The sequence below is a fragment of the Coregonus lavaretus genome, assembly GCF_964263955.1.
Source record: "Coregonus lavaretus genome assembly, chromosome: 5".
Lineage (NCBI taxonomy): Eukaryota > Metazoa > Chordata > Actinopteri > Salmoniformes > Salmonidae > Coregonus > Coregonus lavaretus.
Genome location: NC_139992.1, coordinates 18,844,506 through 18,864,918, shown reverse-complemented (window position 1 = coordinate 18,864,918; position 20,413 = coordinate 18,844,506). Strand labels below are relative to the sequence as shown.

At 47.3% G+C, this 20,413-nt stretch overlaps 1 pseudogene across 1 annotated transcript in view; it reads left to right on the top strand.

The window, feature by feature from the left end:
* The first annotated feature begins 699 nt into the window (after positions 1 to 699).
* LOC311128821 (interleukin-1 receptor type 1-like) overlaps positions 700 to 20,413 on the top strand; it is a 35,115-nt pseudogene continuing 15,401 nt past the window's right edge. Inside the window, exons 1-2 of the transcript in view lie at positions 700 to 1,057; positions 19,074 to 19,151. The product of the transcript in view is annotated as an interleukin-1 receptor type 1-like (transcript). The remainder of the gene's footprint in view (positions 1,058 to 19,073; positions 19,152 to 20,413) is intronic.

Sequence of the window (20,413 nt, the reverse complement as noted above, 5' to 3'; positions counted from 1 at the left end):
AGTATACGGCTTAAAGTGGTCCTATGGACAGATACTCCAATCTCCACTGTGGAGCTTTGCAGCTCCTTCAGGGTTATCTTTGGTATCTTTGTTGCCTCTCTGATTAATGCCCTCCTTGCCTGGTGCGTGAGTTTTGGTTAGTGGTGTTGCAGACTCTGGGGCCTTTCAGAATAGGTGTATATATACTGAGATCATGTGACAGATCATGTGACACTTAGATTGCACGCAGGTGGACTTTATTTAACTAATTATGTGCCTTCTGAAGGTAATTTGTTGCACCAGATCTTATTTAGGGGCTTAATAGCAAAGGGGGTGAATACATATGCACGCACCACTTTTCCGTTATTTATTTTTAGAATTTTCTGAAAGAAGTTCTTTTTTTCATTTCACTTCACCAATTTGGACTATTTTGTGTGTAATACCTTGCTAAAACCAAGTATAGAGTTTATTTGTTATAATTCATTGGTATTAGATTTAAAAGGTGATCGAATAGCTCTTGATTTGTAATGTCATTAATGCATTTCTTTTGAAGCAATGTTTAAAAAACAAATTTTAAGTTTAAATTTCCCACGTATCTCGTTAAAGTTTTGACCAATGAGGTAACTTGTTAAGTTGTGGCCAATGGGAGAGTGGACTGGTTGCTGGGAAAGAGAAGAGAGGGAAAGGTTGAAAGGAGAGAGAGGAGAGACGTTAGTGGGGTTGGTGAAGGAAAAATGACCCAAGGAAACGATAGAGAAAACAAAACCATACCTACAGAGTTTGTTTTAAAGGGAAATCCTGATTTTATTTCTATAAGAGAGTGTTTATTAGTTCGTTAAGAAAGACCTAGTAGAGACTGAAGCTGCCGTCACATTGTGGAGACATTCGACATCCTAGAGGTTAGCCTAGCATCGTTCAAGACTTGGAGAGAATTGCTTGTGACGATCAGTTCGGGTTTCAAACGGATGTCTGTTGCTGCTACGGATTACTGGCTGCATTGATAGCTGTGTTCGCTGTGGATCTTGTGAGGACACCTGCACGGAACTACTATATTTTGCTGAGGCATTATCTACAAGTAGTGAGTAACTACAAATGTGTGGTGGACTTCGGGACTTTATGTATGTCGTCATTTTTTTTAGCTCCAACGCGCGCCCAGGGTTTAAGCAAGCTTGCAAATAATTTGGACATGGGTTGTGGAAAAATCATTGGGGTTTATAATTTGTATTTCTTTTGATGTGATACATTGAACATTTGATTAATATAGATCTTGAACCTTGTGTCTGTTGTATTGGTGGAGTCATTTACTGTTTCAGTTTCATTTAATGCATGGGGAAAGCATATCCTTATACCAATAACCAAGTCTATAATCATTCTATCTGAAGTTAATACCCTATTTGTCATTCACCCTAGCAAGTTTACAATAGGGATTCTTATTGGAGATGTCCTTCTCACCTAATATCCCATGCTGTTCAGATATTCTAAATAAGGTAATATCTTGAGAGTCAAATTCGAGCCTGGTGAGAGGGTTACATGTGTATTACATTTGACATTTTAGTCATTTAGCAGACGCTCTTATCCAGAGCGATTTACAGTTAGTGAGTGCATACATAAAAAAAAAATCATACTGTCCCCCCGTGGGAATCGAACCCACAACCCTGGCGTTGCAAACGCCATGCTCTACCAACTGAGCTACATCCCTGCCGGCCATTCCCTCCCCTACCCTGGACGAAGCTGGGCCAATTGTGCGCCGCCCCATGGGTCTCCCGGTCACGGCCGGCTACGACAGAGCCTGGATTCGAACCAGGATCTCTAGTGGCACAGCCTTAGACCACGACAGCCTTATGTCCATTACATGAAATCCAAATAAAAATCCATTTAAATTACAGGTTGTAATGCAACAAAATAGGAAAAACGGCAAGGGGGATAAATACTTTTGCAAAGCACTGTAGCACTCATCGGGTCAGGCAGTATTGGTTATGTTTTCTTGTCCATACGCTTCCCTTGTTTTCGATCTGTCCATGTTCTTAATCATGAAACTCACTACTGCACCTGCTTCCTCTCCCTGCGTCTCCGTTACATAAATCCATGTCTTGTTGAATAAAATGGCCACAGTCAATACCAGTTTATGGTTCCTGACAAAAGTAGAACATTATTTATGTAAATTCAAGTTTCTTTCAAGAAACAAAACAAACAAAAAAATGCCAAAAGTGCCAGTAGTTGCAGAACCACCCATATACAAACTTTATTTGTGTAGTGTAAGGTTCTGTATTTATTTTCTTAGTCAACCTTGTGTTCTTGAATGTAGCCATGTTTCTCTGTGTTCTTGAACGTAGCCCTGTCTTTCATTTTTGTTCATTGATTTCACCTGTGTTTGTTACTCACCTGGTCTCATTAGCTCCTTATTTAGTTCAGTTCATTCTGTTTGTGCCTTGTGAGGTATTGTTCATTTTGACTCTACTAATCCTTTTCTTAGTTTGTTTGTGACAACCAGTTATAGCCTTCAGTCCTAGTTTTGGATTCTCCTGCCTGTTAGCCTACCTGTGTATGACCATTGCCTGCCTGTGAACACGATTCCTGCCTTTTGTGAAGGCGAAATAAACACCTGCCGCGCTCTGCGCGTGAATCTACACCCTTTTTCTCCCTGACTATTCATTACAGAATACTTCACCAAAAAATTGAACGGATTCAGCGGAGCTACAGCAGCGCCTAACCCAGCAAGAGGAATGTATGGAGGAAATCTGCCATCTTCTCCATCAGCCTATCCCTACTCTTCCGATGCCAGGTATCGTAACCCATAGCCCTCCTTCATTCATATCCATGCCTGGAAAGTATGACGGTTCACCTGGGAAATGTCAGGGATTTCTGATGCAATGCAGCAAATACATTGAGCACAACCCCACTAACTTTGCCACCGACAAGAGCAGGGTGGATTTTGTGTCTCTGCTCACAGGCAAAGCCCTGGATTGGGCCACCACCATATGGACTGCCAACAGCACAGAACTCAGATCCGAGACCCATTTCCACACCCTCTTCAAAGAGGTATTCGATCACGCTCCTTCCAGGAGACCTCCTCATAGAACTTCAACAAGGACTCAATTCAGCTGCCGAGTATACCCTCGAGTTCCGCACCATGGCTGCAGGGAGTGGATGGAGTGAGGCTGCTTTACTTACGTCTACCGAAGAGGGCTCAACAGGGAACTTCAGGCGGAGTTGGCCTGTAGAGGTGACCTTCAGGATTTAAATCAATACATTCGTATCTCCATCGACCACCTCGTCGCCGACCGTCGAAGAACTCTGACACCCAGGAACCTGAAACCTTCTCTTTCCATGGTTCCGTCATCCCGTTCCAGTCTTCCAGAGCCCATGCAGTTGGGCCATGCTCCTCTCCCGCGTATCAAACGTCAAAGGCGGATCCAAGAAGGGCTCTGCCTATACTGTGGAGGGAAAGATAATCTACTCAGCCATTGCCCTGTTCGCCCCCCACGGAGAGATGATAAGGGTCCCTCCGCTGCCATGCAGGTAGGCGTGTCCTTATTTCTAAATATCTCCCAGAAGCAATTCTCCATCCCAGTGTTGATAACCGCAAAGGGGGTTACTAAGTACGTAGAGGGCTTGATAGATTCGGGCGCAGCAGGTAATTTTATTGATCACCAGCTAGTACAAGAGCTTGACATTGATCTTACACCTGTCACCCCTCTCTTAAGGATTAACGCCCTGGACGGGCAGCCATTGGGCACGGGCTTCATTACGCACCTGACACAGAGCGTCACCCTCCAGATTGGAGTCTTCCACACCGAAACCATTCAACTCATGGAACTATCATTCCCCAAACAGCCACTCATCCTCGGACACCCCTGGCTTTGCCGTCACGACACTGCTATCTCGTGGTGACAAGGTGAACTACTGTCCTGGTCTTCTACCTGCATCACCAGTTGTCTCAGCCTACCCTGCAGAAACACCACCATTGAGGACTCTGCAGTGCCACCCACTATACCATCTGAATACGCCCAGTACAGCAATGTCTTCAGCAAAATCAAGGCCTCCACTCTGCCACCACATCACCCAGTGGACTGTGCTATTTACTTACTCCCTGGAGTGTCCCCACCGACGGGCCATGTTTACCCCCTATCTATCCCGGAAAATGAGGCAATGGAGAACTACATTGATGAAGCACTCGAAAATGGTTTAATTCGTCCTTCTTCCCCGGCTGCGTCCAGCTTCTTCTTCGTTGGAAAAAAGGACGGTGGTCTCCGTCCATGTATTGATTACCGTTCCCTGAATGACGTCACGGTCAAGAACCGTTTCCCTCTTCCTTTGATCCCAGCGACCCTTGAACAAGTGGGCCACGCCAACATCTATACAACATCTTTTCCAGGATATGATCAACCGCTTTCTCATCGTCTACATTGATTACATCCTGATTTACTCCCACTCCCTGAAGGAACACATACAGCATGTACAAAAGGTTCTTCAACGGCTCCTTGACCATAACCTTTATGTGAATTCTGAAAAGAGCACCTTCCATGTAAACTTCCTCGGTTTCGTACTGACACCTGGAGGGGTCCGCATGGATGAAAACAAAGTCACCGCTGTCAATAACTGGCCCAAACCCACCACTGTTAAGGGACTCCAACGTTTCATTGGGTTCTCCAACTTCTATCGCCAGTTCATTCGGAACTTCAGTTCTACTGCCGCTCCCCTCACTGCCCTTACCAGCCAAAAGACCCGGACTCTTCAAACGACTGATACCGCCCTGACTGCTTTCAACAACTTGAAATGCCTCTTCACCTCAGCTCCTCTCCTTCGCCAACATGATCCGACCCTTCCTTTCACCCTGGAGGTGGATGCCTCCAAAGTAGTAGGAGCCATACTCTCTCAGTGGGTGGCAACACCTCCCAAATCACATCCCAGTGCCTTCTTCTCCAGGAAGTTATCCGCCGCTGAGAGGAATTACGATTTGGGGAACAGAACTCCTCGCCATCAAGCGAAAAAAAGAAAAACGTAAAAGCTGATGCTCTCTCCCGCCAGTTTGACCTTCCGACCAGTAACTCAGACCCTACACCCATTTTCCCATCCTCTTGCATTATGGAACCGGTACAGTGGGAGGTTCACTCTGCTATACAAGAAGCCCTAACCTCAGACCCGGCTACTCCTGAGACACCAGCTGGGAAGACTTACGTACCAGCAGCTGTTAGACCCCAACTGATGCAATGGTGTCACACGTCCTTGGGGTCAGGACATCCGGGCATTACATTAACCACCGAACTTCTAGCCCGTAAGTTCTGGTGGTCCTCACTGGCATCCGACGTAAGGGATTACGTACTCTCCTGTCCAGTCTGCGCCCAAACCAAAAGCCCTCGTCATCTCCCTGGTAAGCTTCAACCTTTTATAGCTGTTGACTTCATCACAGACCTTCCTGAATCCTCTGGTAACACCACCATCCTTGTCATAGTAGACCGTTTTTCAAAAATGTGTCTGGTTCCTCTTCCTCATTTACCTAACACCATGGAATTGGCTGAGTGTATGTTCCAGCAGGTGTTCCGTCTGTATGGGATTCTGGAGGACATAGTTTCTGACCGCGGGTCCCAGTTTGTCTCCCGGGTGTGGCGAGCCTTCTGTGACCGACTGGGGATCGCCCTCAGCCTCTCCTCCGGGTACCATCCCCAGAACAACGGGCAGACGGAACGCCTGAACCAAGAAATAGGGAAGTACCTCCGCCAACAATGTTCTGCCTCTCCACACGACTGGAGTCAGTATATGAATACGCAGTCATCCGCATACATAGACACACTGGCTTTACTCAAAGCCAGTGGCATGTCGTTAGTAAAGATGGAAAAAAGCAAGGGGTCTAGACAGCTGCCCTGGGGAATTCCTGATCCTACCTGGATTTTGTTTGAAAGGCTTCCATTAAAGAACACCCTCCTGTGTTCTGTCGTCCCCACAGTGACTGTACGTACATACGCCAATCAGAAGCCATGGATTACAGGCAACATCCGCACTGAGCTAAAGGGTAGAGCAGCCGCTTTCAAGGGGTAGAACTCTAACCCGGAAGCTTATAAGAAATCCCGCTATGCCCTCCACTACAAAGGGATGCACAGCCGCGAGCTGCCCAGTGACACGAGCCTACCAGACGAGCTAAATCACTTCTATGCTCGCTTCGAGGCAAGCAACACTGAAACATGCATGAGAGCATCAGCTGTTCCGAATGACTGTGTGATCACGCTCTCCATAGCCGATGTGAGTAATACCTTTTAAACTGGTCAACATTCACAAGGCCGCAGGGCCAGACGGATTACCAGGACGTGTACTCCGAGCATGTGCTGACCAACTGGCAAGTGTCTTCACTGACATTTTCAACCTCTCCCTGTCTGAGTCTGTAATACCAACATGTTTCAAGCAGACCACCATAGTCCCTGTGCCCAAGAACACTAACGTAACCTACCTAAATGACTACCGACCCATAGCACTCACGTCTGTAGCCATGAAGTGCTTTGAAAGGCTGGTCATGGCGCACATCAACACCATTATTCCAGAAACCCTAGACCCACTCCAATTTGCATACCGCCCCAACAGATCCACAGATGATGCAATCTCTATTGCGCTCCACACTGCCCTTTCACACCTGGACAAAAGGAACACCTATGTGCGAATGCTATTCATTGACTACAGTTCAGCGTTCAACACTATAGTGCCCTCAAAGCTCATCACTAAGCTAAGGACCCTGGGACTAAACACTTCCCTCTGCAACTGGATCCTGGACTTCCTGACGGGCCGCCCCCAGGTGGTAAGGGTAGGTAACAACACATCCGCCACGCTGATCCTCAACACGGGGGTCCCTCAGGAGTGCGTGCTTAGTCCCCTCCTGTACTCCCTGTTCACTCATGACTGAATGGCCAGGCAAGACTCCAACACCATCATTAAGTTTGCCGATGACACAACAGTGGTAGGCCTGATCACCGACAACGACGAGACAGCCTATAGGGAGGAGGTCAGAGACCTGGCCGTGTGGTGCCAGGACAACAACCTCTCCCTCAATTTGATCAAGAAAAAGGAGATGACTGTGGACTGTTGTCATATGCTCTAATGTCAACTGTTACACAGTCTGCATGACAACTTATGTCATATGTTATTACATGCTACAAATAACCAGATGTTATAAAATTTTATGTCATTTACCAACCTCTGTGTCACATTATTTAATTAAATAATGAGCGCCATAACCATGTCATATGGCTTTACAAAGTGTGCACAGACACCTTCAGTATAGTGACATTAATTTGAGGTGTAATGAAACAGTTACTGGATGAATGTGCTTATACCACAGGATGAGTTGAGTATCATAAAATGTTACCATACAAATGATTTCCAAGAAACATGGGCAAATGGGAGCACAGATGTAGGCCTACTAAGGATATATGTTTTTCAAGGAGACTGCTCTGAGTTGTAGCTACAAATTGGACCACATCGAGATATAATAAAGCACACATTATAATACCAACATCTAACTTAATTAATCCATCCTCTTTCTCTCCGTTTGTTGGCACCATTCATTTTTAATCTTAGTGAACACCTTTCTCTATCTTTATCTTTCTGTCACTTTGTTTTAATCTCTCCATCAGTGTGTTTTGATGTGGTGGTTGTGCTGAGAAGTAGAGAGATCATTTCCTGTATCGCACAAGCAGTCATTATGGTCGACTCAACATCAATCCGATTCTGGCGCCTACTAGCACTCTTGTTTGATGGGCGTCATAACCATGGGCAAATGGGAGCACAGATGTAGATTTCATTCTGGCGCCTACTAGCACTCTTGTTTCCACATCCTTTAGTGCTTCTGTCAAGGCACAGCCTTATCACTGTAGCCTAGCAGTTAACAGCGCTGGGCCAGTAACTGAAAGATCGCTGGTTCGAATCCCTGAGCCGGCTAGGTGAAAAATCTGTTGATGTGCCCTTGAGCAAGGCACTTAGCCCTAATTGCTCTGGATAAGAGTGTCTGCTAAATGTCTAAAATATATATTTTTAAATGCATATCGTCAATGGCACATCATCCAGAATAGACACTGATGTTACCCAATATAAAGCAAAGATATCGAACTAAACTCCATGTAGTAGCAGAATGTACATTTGATATCACTCTCATTACAAGTGGACAAAGGTAGTGTGACACCTCACAGTTGATAACTTAGTTGTAATAACAGCTGTTATACAGTTAAACAGTTATACACCTCCACTGTGAAGTGTGTCTGTCAGACTTAGTATAAACTGGCCAGTCAACCAAACATCCACCCTTGATAAAGAGTCAAGCTTGTATTGAAGGAGGGAATTGAAAACTCCAAGACTCAAGTCATGCAGTGAGTCAATCCAGACCAGCTGGGAACAGAAATCTTAGCTTTCAAAACACTGACCTCAAGACTCTTGTGCTGCACAGTATCATCACTCCAGGGATGGCCAACCCTGCTCCTGGACAGCTACTGAGTATGCACTTTTGCTATAACACACCTGATGTTTGACATTTTACTGAACTGTTAGGATCTAGTAATGCAAGCATTTCGCTGCGCCCACTATAACATCTGCTAAACTGTGTATGCGAGCAATAAACTTTGATTAGATTTTTTTGATTCAACTAATCAATATATTGGTGAGCATCTAGTAGAATCAGGTGTTCTTGTTAAGGGTTTGAATGCAGCAGGGTAGTTCTCCCGGGTTAGTGTTGCTCACCCCGGGTGATCATTTTCTCTCTCCGTTACAGTTGTTTTATGTTTTACCTTTAGTCATCCAGTTAACACCAGAGCCCTGGAGATGTCAGTCAGTCTTTCTGTGGTGGAATGGGGAATGTGTCTGGCCCTGTTCCAGGTATGAGGTATGAGGTATTAGCCTGCCTGCCTGCCTGCCACGGGCTGTGGTTGTTGACTACCGTGGTGACTCCTGTAGTCAAATATAATTTGTTTTCCTTAAAGGCCTGCCCCAGATTGCCTCTACACAGCAAATTCCCCTATGGACTTCACCAAGTGAGATCCTAAGTGAACATGTTATCATTCAAATGTAACTATTTAAGACTATTCAAAATCATGTTTTTCATGAAATTTGATGATATTTGAAGGAAAGCAGATCAAAGTATGATGACCAAAGTACAGTGCCTTGCAAAAGTATTCTTCCCCCTTGGCGTTTTTCCTATTTTGTTGCATTACAACCTGTAATTTAAATTGATTTTTATTTGGATTTCATATAATGGCCATACACAAAATAGTCCAAATTGGTGAAGTGAAATGAAAAAAATAACTTGTTTCAAAAAATTCTAAGAAATAAATAACGGAAAAGTGGTGCGTGCATATGTATTCACCCCCTTTGCTATGAAGGCCCTAAATAAGATCTGGTGCAACCAATTACCTTCAGAAGTCGCATAATTAGTTAAAAAAGTCCACCTGTGTGCAATCTACAGTGAGGGGAAAAAAGTATTTGATCCCCTGCTGATTTTGTACGTTTGCCCACTGACAAAGACATGATCAGTCTATCATTTTAATGGTAGGTTTATTTGAACAGTGAGAGACAGAATAACAACAATAAAATCCAGAAAAATGCATGTAAAAAATGTTATAAATTGATTTGCATTTTAATGAGGGAAATAAGTATTTGACCCCTCTGCAAAACATGACTTAGTATTTGGTGGCAAAACCCTTGTTGGCAATCACAGAGGTCAGATGTTTCTTGTAGTTGGCCACCAGGTTTGCACACATCTCAGGAGGGATTTTGTCCCACTCCTCTTTGCAGATCTTCTCCAAGTCATTAAGGTTTCGAGGCTGACGTTTGGCAACTCGAACCTTCAGCTCCCTCCACAGATTTTCTATGGGATTAAGGTCTGGAGACTGGCTAGGCCACTCCAGGACCTTAATGTGCTTCTTCTTGAGCCACTCCTTTGTTGCCTTGGCCGTGTGTTTTGGGTCATTGTCATGCTGGAATACCCATCCACAACCCATTTTCAATGCCCTGGCTGAGGGAAGGAGGTTCTCACCCAAGATTTGACGGTACATGGCCCCGTCCATCGTCCCTTTGATGTGGTGAAATTGTCCTGTCCCCTTAGTGTCAGCGTTGATGTGGATGCGGTTGAGGAGTCAGACGCAGGACGCATAGGCTTTACTAACTGTATAACAATACACAATAAACGACCTCAACAAGGAGGCGAGCGACAACGCAAATACAGTGCGTCACTATACACAAAGTCCAGAGTACAGCACAAGCGACACCAACTGACAGGCGGAAAATAACACACAACTAACAAACACAAAGCAGGAAACTTATAGGACACATAATCAGACACAAACGGACACAGGTGCAACAGACAGACCAAACCAATCAAACATCGAAACATCTAATGGTGGTAGCTAGTACTCCGGGGACGACGAACGCCGAAGCCTGGCCGAGCAAGGAGGAGGAGCAGCCTCGGCAGAATCCGTGACAGTACCCCCCCCCCCCCTTGACGCGCGGCTCCAGCCGTGCGCCGACCCCGGCCTCAGGGACGACCAGGAGGACGCGGAGCCGGGCGCGTGGGATGACCACGGTGGAACTCAGTCAGGAGGGATGGATCTAGGATATCCCTCCTAGGCACCCAGCACCGTTCCTCCGGGCCGTACCCCTTCCACTCCACGAGATACTGGAGACCCCCCCATCCGACGTCTCGAGTCCAAGATGGTCCTGACCGTGTACGCCGGAGCTCCCTCGATGTCCAGTGGGAGCGGAGGGGTCTCTCCTATCTCACCTTCCTGGAGTGGACCAGCTACCACCGACCTGAGAAGACACACATGGAACGAGGGGTTAATATTCTTATAATCAATAGGCAGTTGTAACCTGTAACACACCTCGTTCAATCTCCTCAGGACTTTAAAAGCCCCCACAAACCGCAGACCCAGCTTCCGGCAGGGCAGGCGGAGGGGCAGGTTTCGAGTCGAGAGCCAGATTCGATCTCCCGGTGCGTACACCGGTCCCTCACTGCGGTGGCGATCGGCGCTCGCCTTCTGTCGACGGATGGCCCGCTGCAGATGGACATGTGCAGCGTTCCACGTCTCCTCCGAGCTCCGAATCCACTCATCCACCGCAGGAGCCTCGATCTGGCTCTCGTGCCAAGGTGCCAGAACCGGCTGATACCCTAACACACACTGGAAAGGGGTTAGATTGGTGGAGGAGTGGCGGAGAGAGTTCTGTGCCATCTCTGCCCAGGGGATATACCTTGACCACTCCTCTGGCCGGCCCTGGCAATAGGACCTCAGAAACCTACCCACATCCTGGTTGACTCGTTCTACCTGCCCATTGCTCTCTGGGTGGTAACCCGAGGTAAGGCTCACCGAGACCCCCAAGCGTTCCATGAATGCCCCCCAGACTCTGGAGGTGAACTGGGGACCTCGGTCAGACACTATATCCTCGGGAACCCCATAGTGCCGGAAAACGTGGGTAAATAGGGCCTCAGCGGTCTGTAGGGCAGTAGGAAGACCCGGCATTGGAAGGAGACGACAGGCCTTGGAAAACCGATCCACAACGACCAAAATGGTGGTATTCCCCTGGGAGGGGGGAAGGTCGGTCACAAAATCCACCGAGAGGTGGGACCATGGTCGTTGTGGAACGGGCAGGGGATGTAACTTTCCCCTGGGCAGGTGTCTAGGCGCCTTACACTGGGCGCACACCGAGCAGGAGGAGACATAAACCCTCACATCCCTAGCTAACGTTGGCCACCAGTATTTCACGCTAAGGCAGTGCACTGTCCGGCCAATACCTGGATGTCCAGAGGAGGGTGATGTATGAGCCCAATAAATAAGGCGATCACGAACCTCGAGCGGAACGTACGTCCGCCCCACAGGACACTCTGGGGGAGTAGGGTCGGTACGCAATGCCCGCTCGATCTCCGCATCGACCTCCCACACCACCGGAGTCACCAGACAAGACTCCGGCAGTATGGGAGTAGGCTCAATGGACCTCTCCTCTGTGTCATACCGCCGGGACAGGGCGTCTGCCTTACCGTTCTGGGACCCTGGGATGTATGTGATCTTAAAAACAAACCGGGTCAGGAACATGTTCCACCTAGCCTGACGAGGGTTTAATCTCCTAGCTGCCCGGATGTACTCCAGGTTACGGTGGTCAGTCAGAATGAGGAAAGGGTGTTGAGCCCCCTCAAGCCAATGCCTCCACACCTTTAGGGCCTGAACCACGGCTAACAGCTCCCTGTCCCCTACGTCATAATTACGCACCGCCGGGCTGAGCTTCTTAGAATAGAACGCACAGGGGCGGAGTTTAGGTGGCGTGCCGGACCGTTGCGACAGAACTGCCCCAATACCGGCCTCTGACGCGTCTACCTCAACTTGGAATGGTAAAGCGGGGTCCGGATGCGCCAGCACCGGAGCCGAAGTGAACAGGTTCTTCAGTTTAACAAATGCCCTGTCCGCTTCAGCTGACCACTGCAAACGCACCGGGCCCCCCTTCAGCAGGGACGTAATGGGAGCTGCCACCTGTTCAAAGCCCCGGATAAACCTCCGGTAGTAATTAGCAAAACCCCAAAACTGCTGCACCTCCTTTACAGTGGTTGGAGTTTGCCAATTACGCACGGCCGACACACGGTCAACCTCTATCTTCACACCAGACGCGGACAATCGATAACCCAAAAAGGAGATGGACTCCTGGAAAAACAAGCATTTCTCTGCCTTGACATACAAGTCATGCTCCAACAGCCTCCTCAACACTCGGCGCACCAGGGCTACATGCTCGGCTCGTGTAGAAGAGTACACTAGGATGTCGTCGATGTATACTACCACACCCTGCCCATGCATGTCCCGGAAAATCTCGTCCACAAAGGATTGGAAGACTGAAGGAGCATTCATTAACCCGTATGGCATGACGAGATACTCGTAATGACCCGAGGTGGTGCTAAATGCTGTTTTCCATTCATCTCCCTCCCTAATGCGCACCAGATTGTACGCGCTCCTGAGATCCAACTTTGTGAAGAACCGCGCTCCGCGTAATGACTCAGTCATAGTCGCAATCAGAGGAAGAGGATAACTGTACTTAACCGTGATCTGATTGAGACTACGGTAATCAATACACGGGCGCAAACCCCCGTCCTTCTTCTTCACAAAGAAGAAACTCGAGGAAACCGGGGAAGTGGAGGACCGTATGTATCCCTGTTCCAAGGACTCGGCTATGTAAGTCTCCATAGCCGCTGTCTCCTCTTGAGACGGGATACACACGGCTCCGCGGAAGTGCCGCTCCTGTTTGGAGATCTATCGCACAATCCCCCTGTCTATGAGGTGGCAGCCGTGATGCCCTAGTCTTGCTGAACACAAGTGCTAAATCCTCATATTCAGGGGGAATGCGCATTGCGGGCACTTGGTTCGGACTCTCCACCGAGGTCGCCCCTAAGGAAACACCTAGACATCTCCCCACACACTGGGCAGACCACTCCATAAGAGCCCTCTGTTGCCACGCAATGGTAGGATCATGGGCGCTTAACCAGGGAAGCCCCAGCACCATGGGATACGCAGGAGATTCGATCAGATAAAACTGAATGATCTCCTCATGACCCCCCTGCGTAGTCATCTTAAGTGGTGCTGTGACTTCTCTAATCAACCCCGACCCCAGCGGCCGGCTGTCTAGAGCATGAACAGGGAAGGGGGCTTCCACCGGCCGAAGGGGAATTCCTAACCTAAAACAAAATTCCCGATCAACAAAATTCCCAGCTGCGCCTGAATCTACTAGCGCCTTATGCTGGGAATGAGGTGCCACCTGTGGAAATCTCACAGGTATACACAGGTGACCAACAGAGAGCTCTGGGTAAGTGGGGCGCCTACTCACCTGAAATGACTCCCCAGTGCGTGACCTGTTGTCCCCTCTCCCAGGAGACCCTCCCCAGCACCTAGCCGCAGTGTGCCCTCCACGGCCACAGTTGGTGCAGGGGACGGCCCCCCTCGGGTTCACTCTCCTCCTCTCTCTAGCGCCAGCACCCCCGAGCTCCATGGGAATCGGCTCGGAGGTGCTGGAGGGTGGAATGGACATCCGCGGGTAGCCAGCAGGGTGTCGAGACGGATGGAAATGTCCACCAACTGGTCGAAGGATAGGTTGGTGTCCCTGCAGGCCAGCTCACGACGAACGTCCTCTCGTAGGCTGCACCGATAATGGTCGATGAGGGCCCTCTCATTCCACCCCGCATCCGCCGCTAAAGTCCGGAACTCCAGGGCGAACTCCTGTGCACTCCTCTTCCCCTGTCGGAGGTGGAACAGACGCTCCCCCGCCGCCTTCCCCTCAGGTGGATGATCGAACACAGCCCTGAAGCGGCGGGAGAACTCCGCGTAGGTGATGGTGGCGGCGTCTATTCCCCTCCATTCGGCGTTGGCCCACTCCAACGCCTTGCCGGATAGACAGGAGATGAGGGCGGAGACGCTCTCGTATCCCGAGGGCGCCGGGTGTATGGTGGCCAGGTAGAGTTCCACCTGCAGGAGGAACCCCTGACACCCGGCTGCGGTACCATCATATGCCCTCGGGAGCGAGAGCCGAATGCCACTGGGTTCCGGTGCTGGGAGAGGAGGACTGGCCGATGGTGATGGTAAGGTGTGGGCACCTCTCCAATGACCAAACGGCGCAGAGTGTTGGACACCTCGTTCATGGCGGCCCCAAGTTGCCGGATCATGGTGTCTTGATCGCTGATCCGTTCCTCCAGCGACTTGGGTGCCGCCGCTGCTCCTGCTGACTCCACAGCAGGTGTGTTATTCCGTCAGCGTGGATGCGGTTGAGGAGTCAGACGCAGGACGCATAGGCTGAGTCAAACAAGACTTTACTAACTGTATAACAATACAAAATAAAGGACCTCAACAACAAGGAGGCGAGCGACAACGCAAATACAGTGCGTCACTATACACAAAGTCCAGAGTACAGCACAAGCGACACCAACTGACAGGCGGAAAATAACACACAAACTAACAAACACAAAGCAGGAAACTTATAGGACACATAATCAGACACAAACGGACACAGGTGCAACAGACAGACCAAACCAATCAAACATCGAAACATCTAATGGTGGTAGCTAGTACTCCGGGGACGACGAACGCCGAAGCCTGCCGAGCAAGGAGGAGGAGCAGCCTCGGCAGAATCCGTGACACTTAGCAGAAAAACACCCAGAAAGCATAATGTTTCCACCTCCATGTTTGACGGTCGGGATGGTGTTCTTGGGGTCATAGGCAGCATTCCTCCTCCTCCAAACAAGGCGAGTTGAGTTGATCCCAAAGAGCTCGATTTTGGTCTCATCTGACCACAACACTTTCACCCAGTTCTCTTCTGAATCATTCAGATGTTCATTGGCACACTTCAGACCGGCCTGTATATGTGCTTTCTTGAGCAGGGGGACCTTGCGGGCGCTGCAGGATTTCAGTCCTTCACGGCATAGTGTGTTACCAATTGTTTTATTGGTGACTATGGTCCCAGCTGCCTTGAGATCATTGACAAGATCCTCCTGTGTAGTTCTGGGCTGATTCCTCACCGTTCTCATGATCATTGCAACTCCACGAGGTGAGATTTTGCATGGAGCCCCGGGCCGAGGGAGATTGACAGTTCTTTTGTGTTTCTTCCATTTGCGAATAATTGCACCAACTGTTGTCACCTTCTCACCAAGCTGCTTGGCGATGGTCTTGTAGCCCATTCCAGCCTTGTGTAGGTCTACAATCTTGTCCTTGACATCCTTGGAGAGCTCTTTGGTCTTGGCCATGGTGGAGAGTTTGGAATCTGATTGATTGATTGCTTCTGTGGACAGGTGTCTTTTATACAGGTAACAAGCTGAGATTAGGAGCACTCCCTTTAAGAGTGTGGTCCTAATCTCAGCTCGTTACCTGTATAAAAGACACCTGGGAGCCAGAAATCTTTCTGATTGAGAGGGGGTCAAATACTTATTTCCCTCATTAAAATGCAAATCAATTTATAACATTTTTGACATGCGTTCTTCTGGATTTTTTTTTGGTTATTCTGTCTCTCACTGTTCAAATAAACCTACCATTAAAATTATAGACTGATCATGTCTTTGTCAGTGGGCAAACGTACAAAATTAGCAGGGGATCAAATACTTTTTTCCCTCACTGTATGTGTCACATGATCTGGCACATGATCTCAGTATATATACACCTGTTCTGAAAGGCCCCAGCGTCTGCAACACCACTAAGCAAGGGGCACCACCAAGCAAGGGGTACCATGAAGACCAAGGAGCTCTCCAAACAGGTCAGGTACACATTTGTGGAGAAGTACAGATCAGGGTTGGGTTATAAAAAAATATCAGAAACTTTTAACATCCCACGGAGCACCATTAAATCCATTATAAAAATGTTTAAAGAATATGGCACCACAACAAACCTGCCAAGAGAGGGCCGCCCACCCACCAAAACTCACAGACCAGGCAAGGAGGGCATTAATCAGAGAGGCAACAAAGAGACCAAAGATAACCCTGAAAGAGCTGCAAAGCTCCACAGCGGAGATTGGAGTATCTGTCCATAGGACCACTTTAAGCCGTACACTCCACAGAGCTGGGCTTTTTACGGAAGAGTGACCAGAAAAAAAACCATTGCTTAAAGAAAAAAATAAGCAAACATGTTTGGTGTTCACCAAAAGACATGTGGGAGACTCCCCAAACATATGGATGAAGGTACTCTGTTCAGTTGAGACTAAAATTGAGCTTTTTGGCCATCAAAGAAAATGCTATGTCTGGCGCAAACCCAAAACCTCTTATCACCTCGAGACCACCATCCCTGGTGGTGGCAGCATCATGCTGTGGGGATGTTTTTCATTGGCAGGGACTGGGAAACTGGTCAGAATTAAAGGAATGATGAATGGCGCTAAATACAGGGAAATTCCTGAGGGAATGTCACGTTCGTTCATAGACGGGTCAGACCAAGGCGCAGCGTGATATGCATACATGTTTATTAAATGAATAAACACAACGACAAAACAATAAACCAACGATACGTGACGTTCTACGGTACACACAACAAACCTCACACGGAACAAGATCCCACAACCCACTAGTGCCAATAGGCTGCCTAAGTATGGTCCCCAATCAGAGACAATGAGCGACAGCTGCCTCTGATTGGGAACCACACCTGCCAACATAGATCTAGACATACTAGATCCTACAACATAGAACAAACACAACAAGGAATATACACACCCTGACTCAACATATAAGCGTCCCCTGAGTCAGGGCGTGACAGTACCCCCCCCCCAAAGGTGCGGACTCCGACCGCACAACATGAACATAACAGGGTAGGGGCCGGGTGGGCATTCTGCCTCAGAGGCGGATCCGGCTCAGGCCATGACGACCTCTCACTCTTCGCCTCCCAGTTGCGCCCCTGGTCTGGTCTAGACCTTGGCGCGTTGCTTCCCCTCTCCTTCCTCCCACTACACTCCAAGCCCTGTCTGGACCCTGGTGTGGGAGACCCCGAACCTGGAGAGGGGCTGACGTCTGGGTCTGGACTGGAGCCGCTGACCGGAGCTGGACCGGGCACCGGTGGAGCGGACTGCTCAGGCTCTGGACTGGAGCCGCTGACCGGAGCTGGATCAGGCACCGGTGGAGCGGACTGCTCTGGCTCCGGAGTGGAGCCGCTGACCGGAGCTGGACTGGACCCCGGTGAAGCGGATTGCTCTGGCTCCGGAGTGAAGGCATCTTTGCATAGGGACGTGGTTTATATAGCCAGAAAGCTACTCTACTGGTGCCAAATTTGACTTTAGGGTGTCATCAAATATAAATAAAAGTTTTCCCTGTTTATCTATGGCAAAGATACTTATATGTTTCCCCTTTCATCTGTGACTGGTGTTAGCTTGCTACTGGCTAGCTAGGTCTTCAGCCAGCATGGAACAAAGGGGGGAAGGGTCATTCAAAACGCTGACGCAGTTGTCAAGTCAACACATCCATCAGTGCTCTTGTGAACTGCGTCACAAGAGACATGCCAAACAAGAGATGTATAAAAAATAATTGATATCATTGATGCAATTTCAGTGTTTGAGTTGCTTTGTGTATCACCAAATTTGCTTGAGATGATTTTGCTGCAACACTGCTCACTGCATCCAAGTTGCTTGACATGGGAGTTTCAAAGAGCTGTCAGTCAAGGCGAGATCATGAATATAAGCTCCCTGCCCACTCAGCCTCTTTTCAAACTTCCTGGTAGTTAGCCATGACAGAAAAAGTACTTTTCAGAATTACTGTTCAATACCTTTAACACAATACAATATGTATTTCTTAAGGCCTCATGAGGGCTTACACTCTAAAACATCCTGGGTTGTTTGGATGACCCAACTGCTGGGTTGCAGGCATTGGGTCACTTAGTTTGGTTGTTTTTTAAAAAGAGCAAGGTTGGTTTGGTGATGCTGGGTTATTGTGATTTTACAGAGGGGGTCAAATCATAATAAGACTGGAGGCTTGGCGTAGTAGGGGCGTGGCTTTCAGGAAGTTATTTTTGTCCACCCATGGGAGTAAATGTAATTCCGGTTAATCTGTTCTGTTGAATTGTTAGCACATGTCACGGTTGAACACTTACATATTTGTAGTTATAATTAAGCCTACAGAAGTATACCAAAAAAAAAAAAAAATAGTATATGAGTTCCTTAAAAGCCTATGCAAATCATAATGTGATATCCCCAATGGTATAGTAACCACTTTAGTGTAATATGTAAATAATAATGTTCATATTTTTGTATTAGATTATGTGACGTGCAATAATTTTCAAGGAAAATTTGACATTGCAGTCTACAAAATAAGGCTTTACACCAAGCAGTGTGTTAATTGAACACTTTCCAGTGTCTATAGGGGTCCACACTTTCAGTGTTAATTTAAAACTCTCAGTCTATAATTTGCTGTGTAGCTCTGGTGTGTGTGTTTGTGTGGGAAACAGACATTCAGTTGACAAGTAAGGGATTCAGTGGATGGTCAGAAAGAAGCATGATACGTTTGTGTGTGTGAGATCATTTCTTTTGCTGAAGATTTTGGATAGTGTGATGTGACCCTTGATTCTGATAGTTTGTTTGAGCCTATTATGGCAATGCCTGACTAAAACTCACAAGTGATTCTGTGTGTCTCTTTGTTTCAGCTATGGATTGGAGTCAGATGTTGCAGCTCTCACTCTTCTCACTCCTCTGTCTCACTGGCAGCGCCAAGGCAGTAGGAGGTAAGTAGCATGGACTTTACCAACATAATTCATCAGCCATTAATTAATCAATCAATCAATCAATCATGTTACGAGGACAGCTAGAAGTACAGATTGAATTAAACTGTATCAATTGAACAGCTCTATAGGCAGAAACATGGTCCTTCACTTTGTCATGACTTAACTCTGACCTCTGGTCGGTGTTGATGGAATTAAATCCTTTGAAACAGCAGCCCTGCAAATATCTATGTTTCTTATTGTTCTGAAAGGTTAAGCACACAGCAAATTCTCCAGTTTAAAAAAAACAGAGTTTTAAAGGTCCTGAACAGTCATTCTGAAAAGTACTTTTTCTCTCATGGGTAACTACCAGGAAGTTGAAAAAGACAGGCTGAGTGGGTGGTGAGCTTATATTAATTAGTTCGCCTTGACTGACAGCTCTTTGAAACACCTATGTCAAGCAACTTGGATGCAGTGAGCAGTGTTGCAGTAAAATCATCTTAAGCAAATTTGGTGACACAAAAAGCAACTCAAACAACATTGAAATTGCATCATTGATGTCATTTATATATATATATATATCTCCCGTTTGGCATGTCTTTTGTGATGTGTTTCACAGCAGCACTGACGGATGTGTTGACATGACAACTGAGTCAGAGTTTTGAATGACCCTTCTCCCCCTTTTGTTCCATGCTGGCTGAAGACCTCGCTAGCCAGTAACTAGCTAACACCAGACACAGATGAAAGGGGAAACATATAAGAATATTTGCCATAGATTGATAGGGTAAACTTGTAATTATATTTGCTGACACCATTCAGTCACATTTTGGCGCCAGTAGAGTAGCTATCTAGATGTATAAACCACGCCCCTCTGCCCCGATGTTGGTTAAAAGGCGGTACTTATTTAAGTTAGGTAAGAGAATATCATGTTACAGTACCAGTGGTGTGTTAAAATGAGAGTTAAGGTGATGTCACGTTGTCCCCTAAATAATGAATCCAAGTGTTTGACATGGGGGAGGGGACCAGTAACTTTATGATCAAACTTTATCAATGTATAACTTATCATACTTTAGTCATCATACTTTGATCTGGTTTCCTTCAAATATCATCACATTTCATGAAAAACATCATTTTAACTATTCATGACCTTTAAATCAACACTGAAAGTGTTGTCTATGGACCCCATATAAACACCGGAACAGTGTTAAATTAACTTACGGATTAGTGTAAAGCCTTATTCAAATATTTCCCAGAGTGCCTTGCCTTTTGAGTAAATTGTAGAGTTA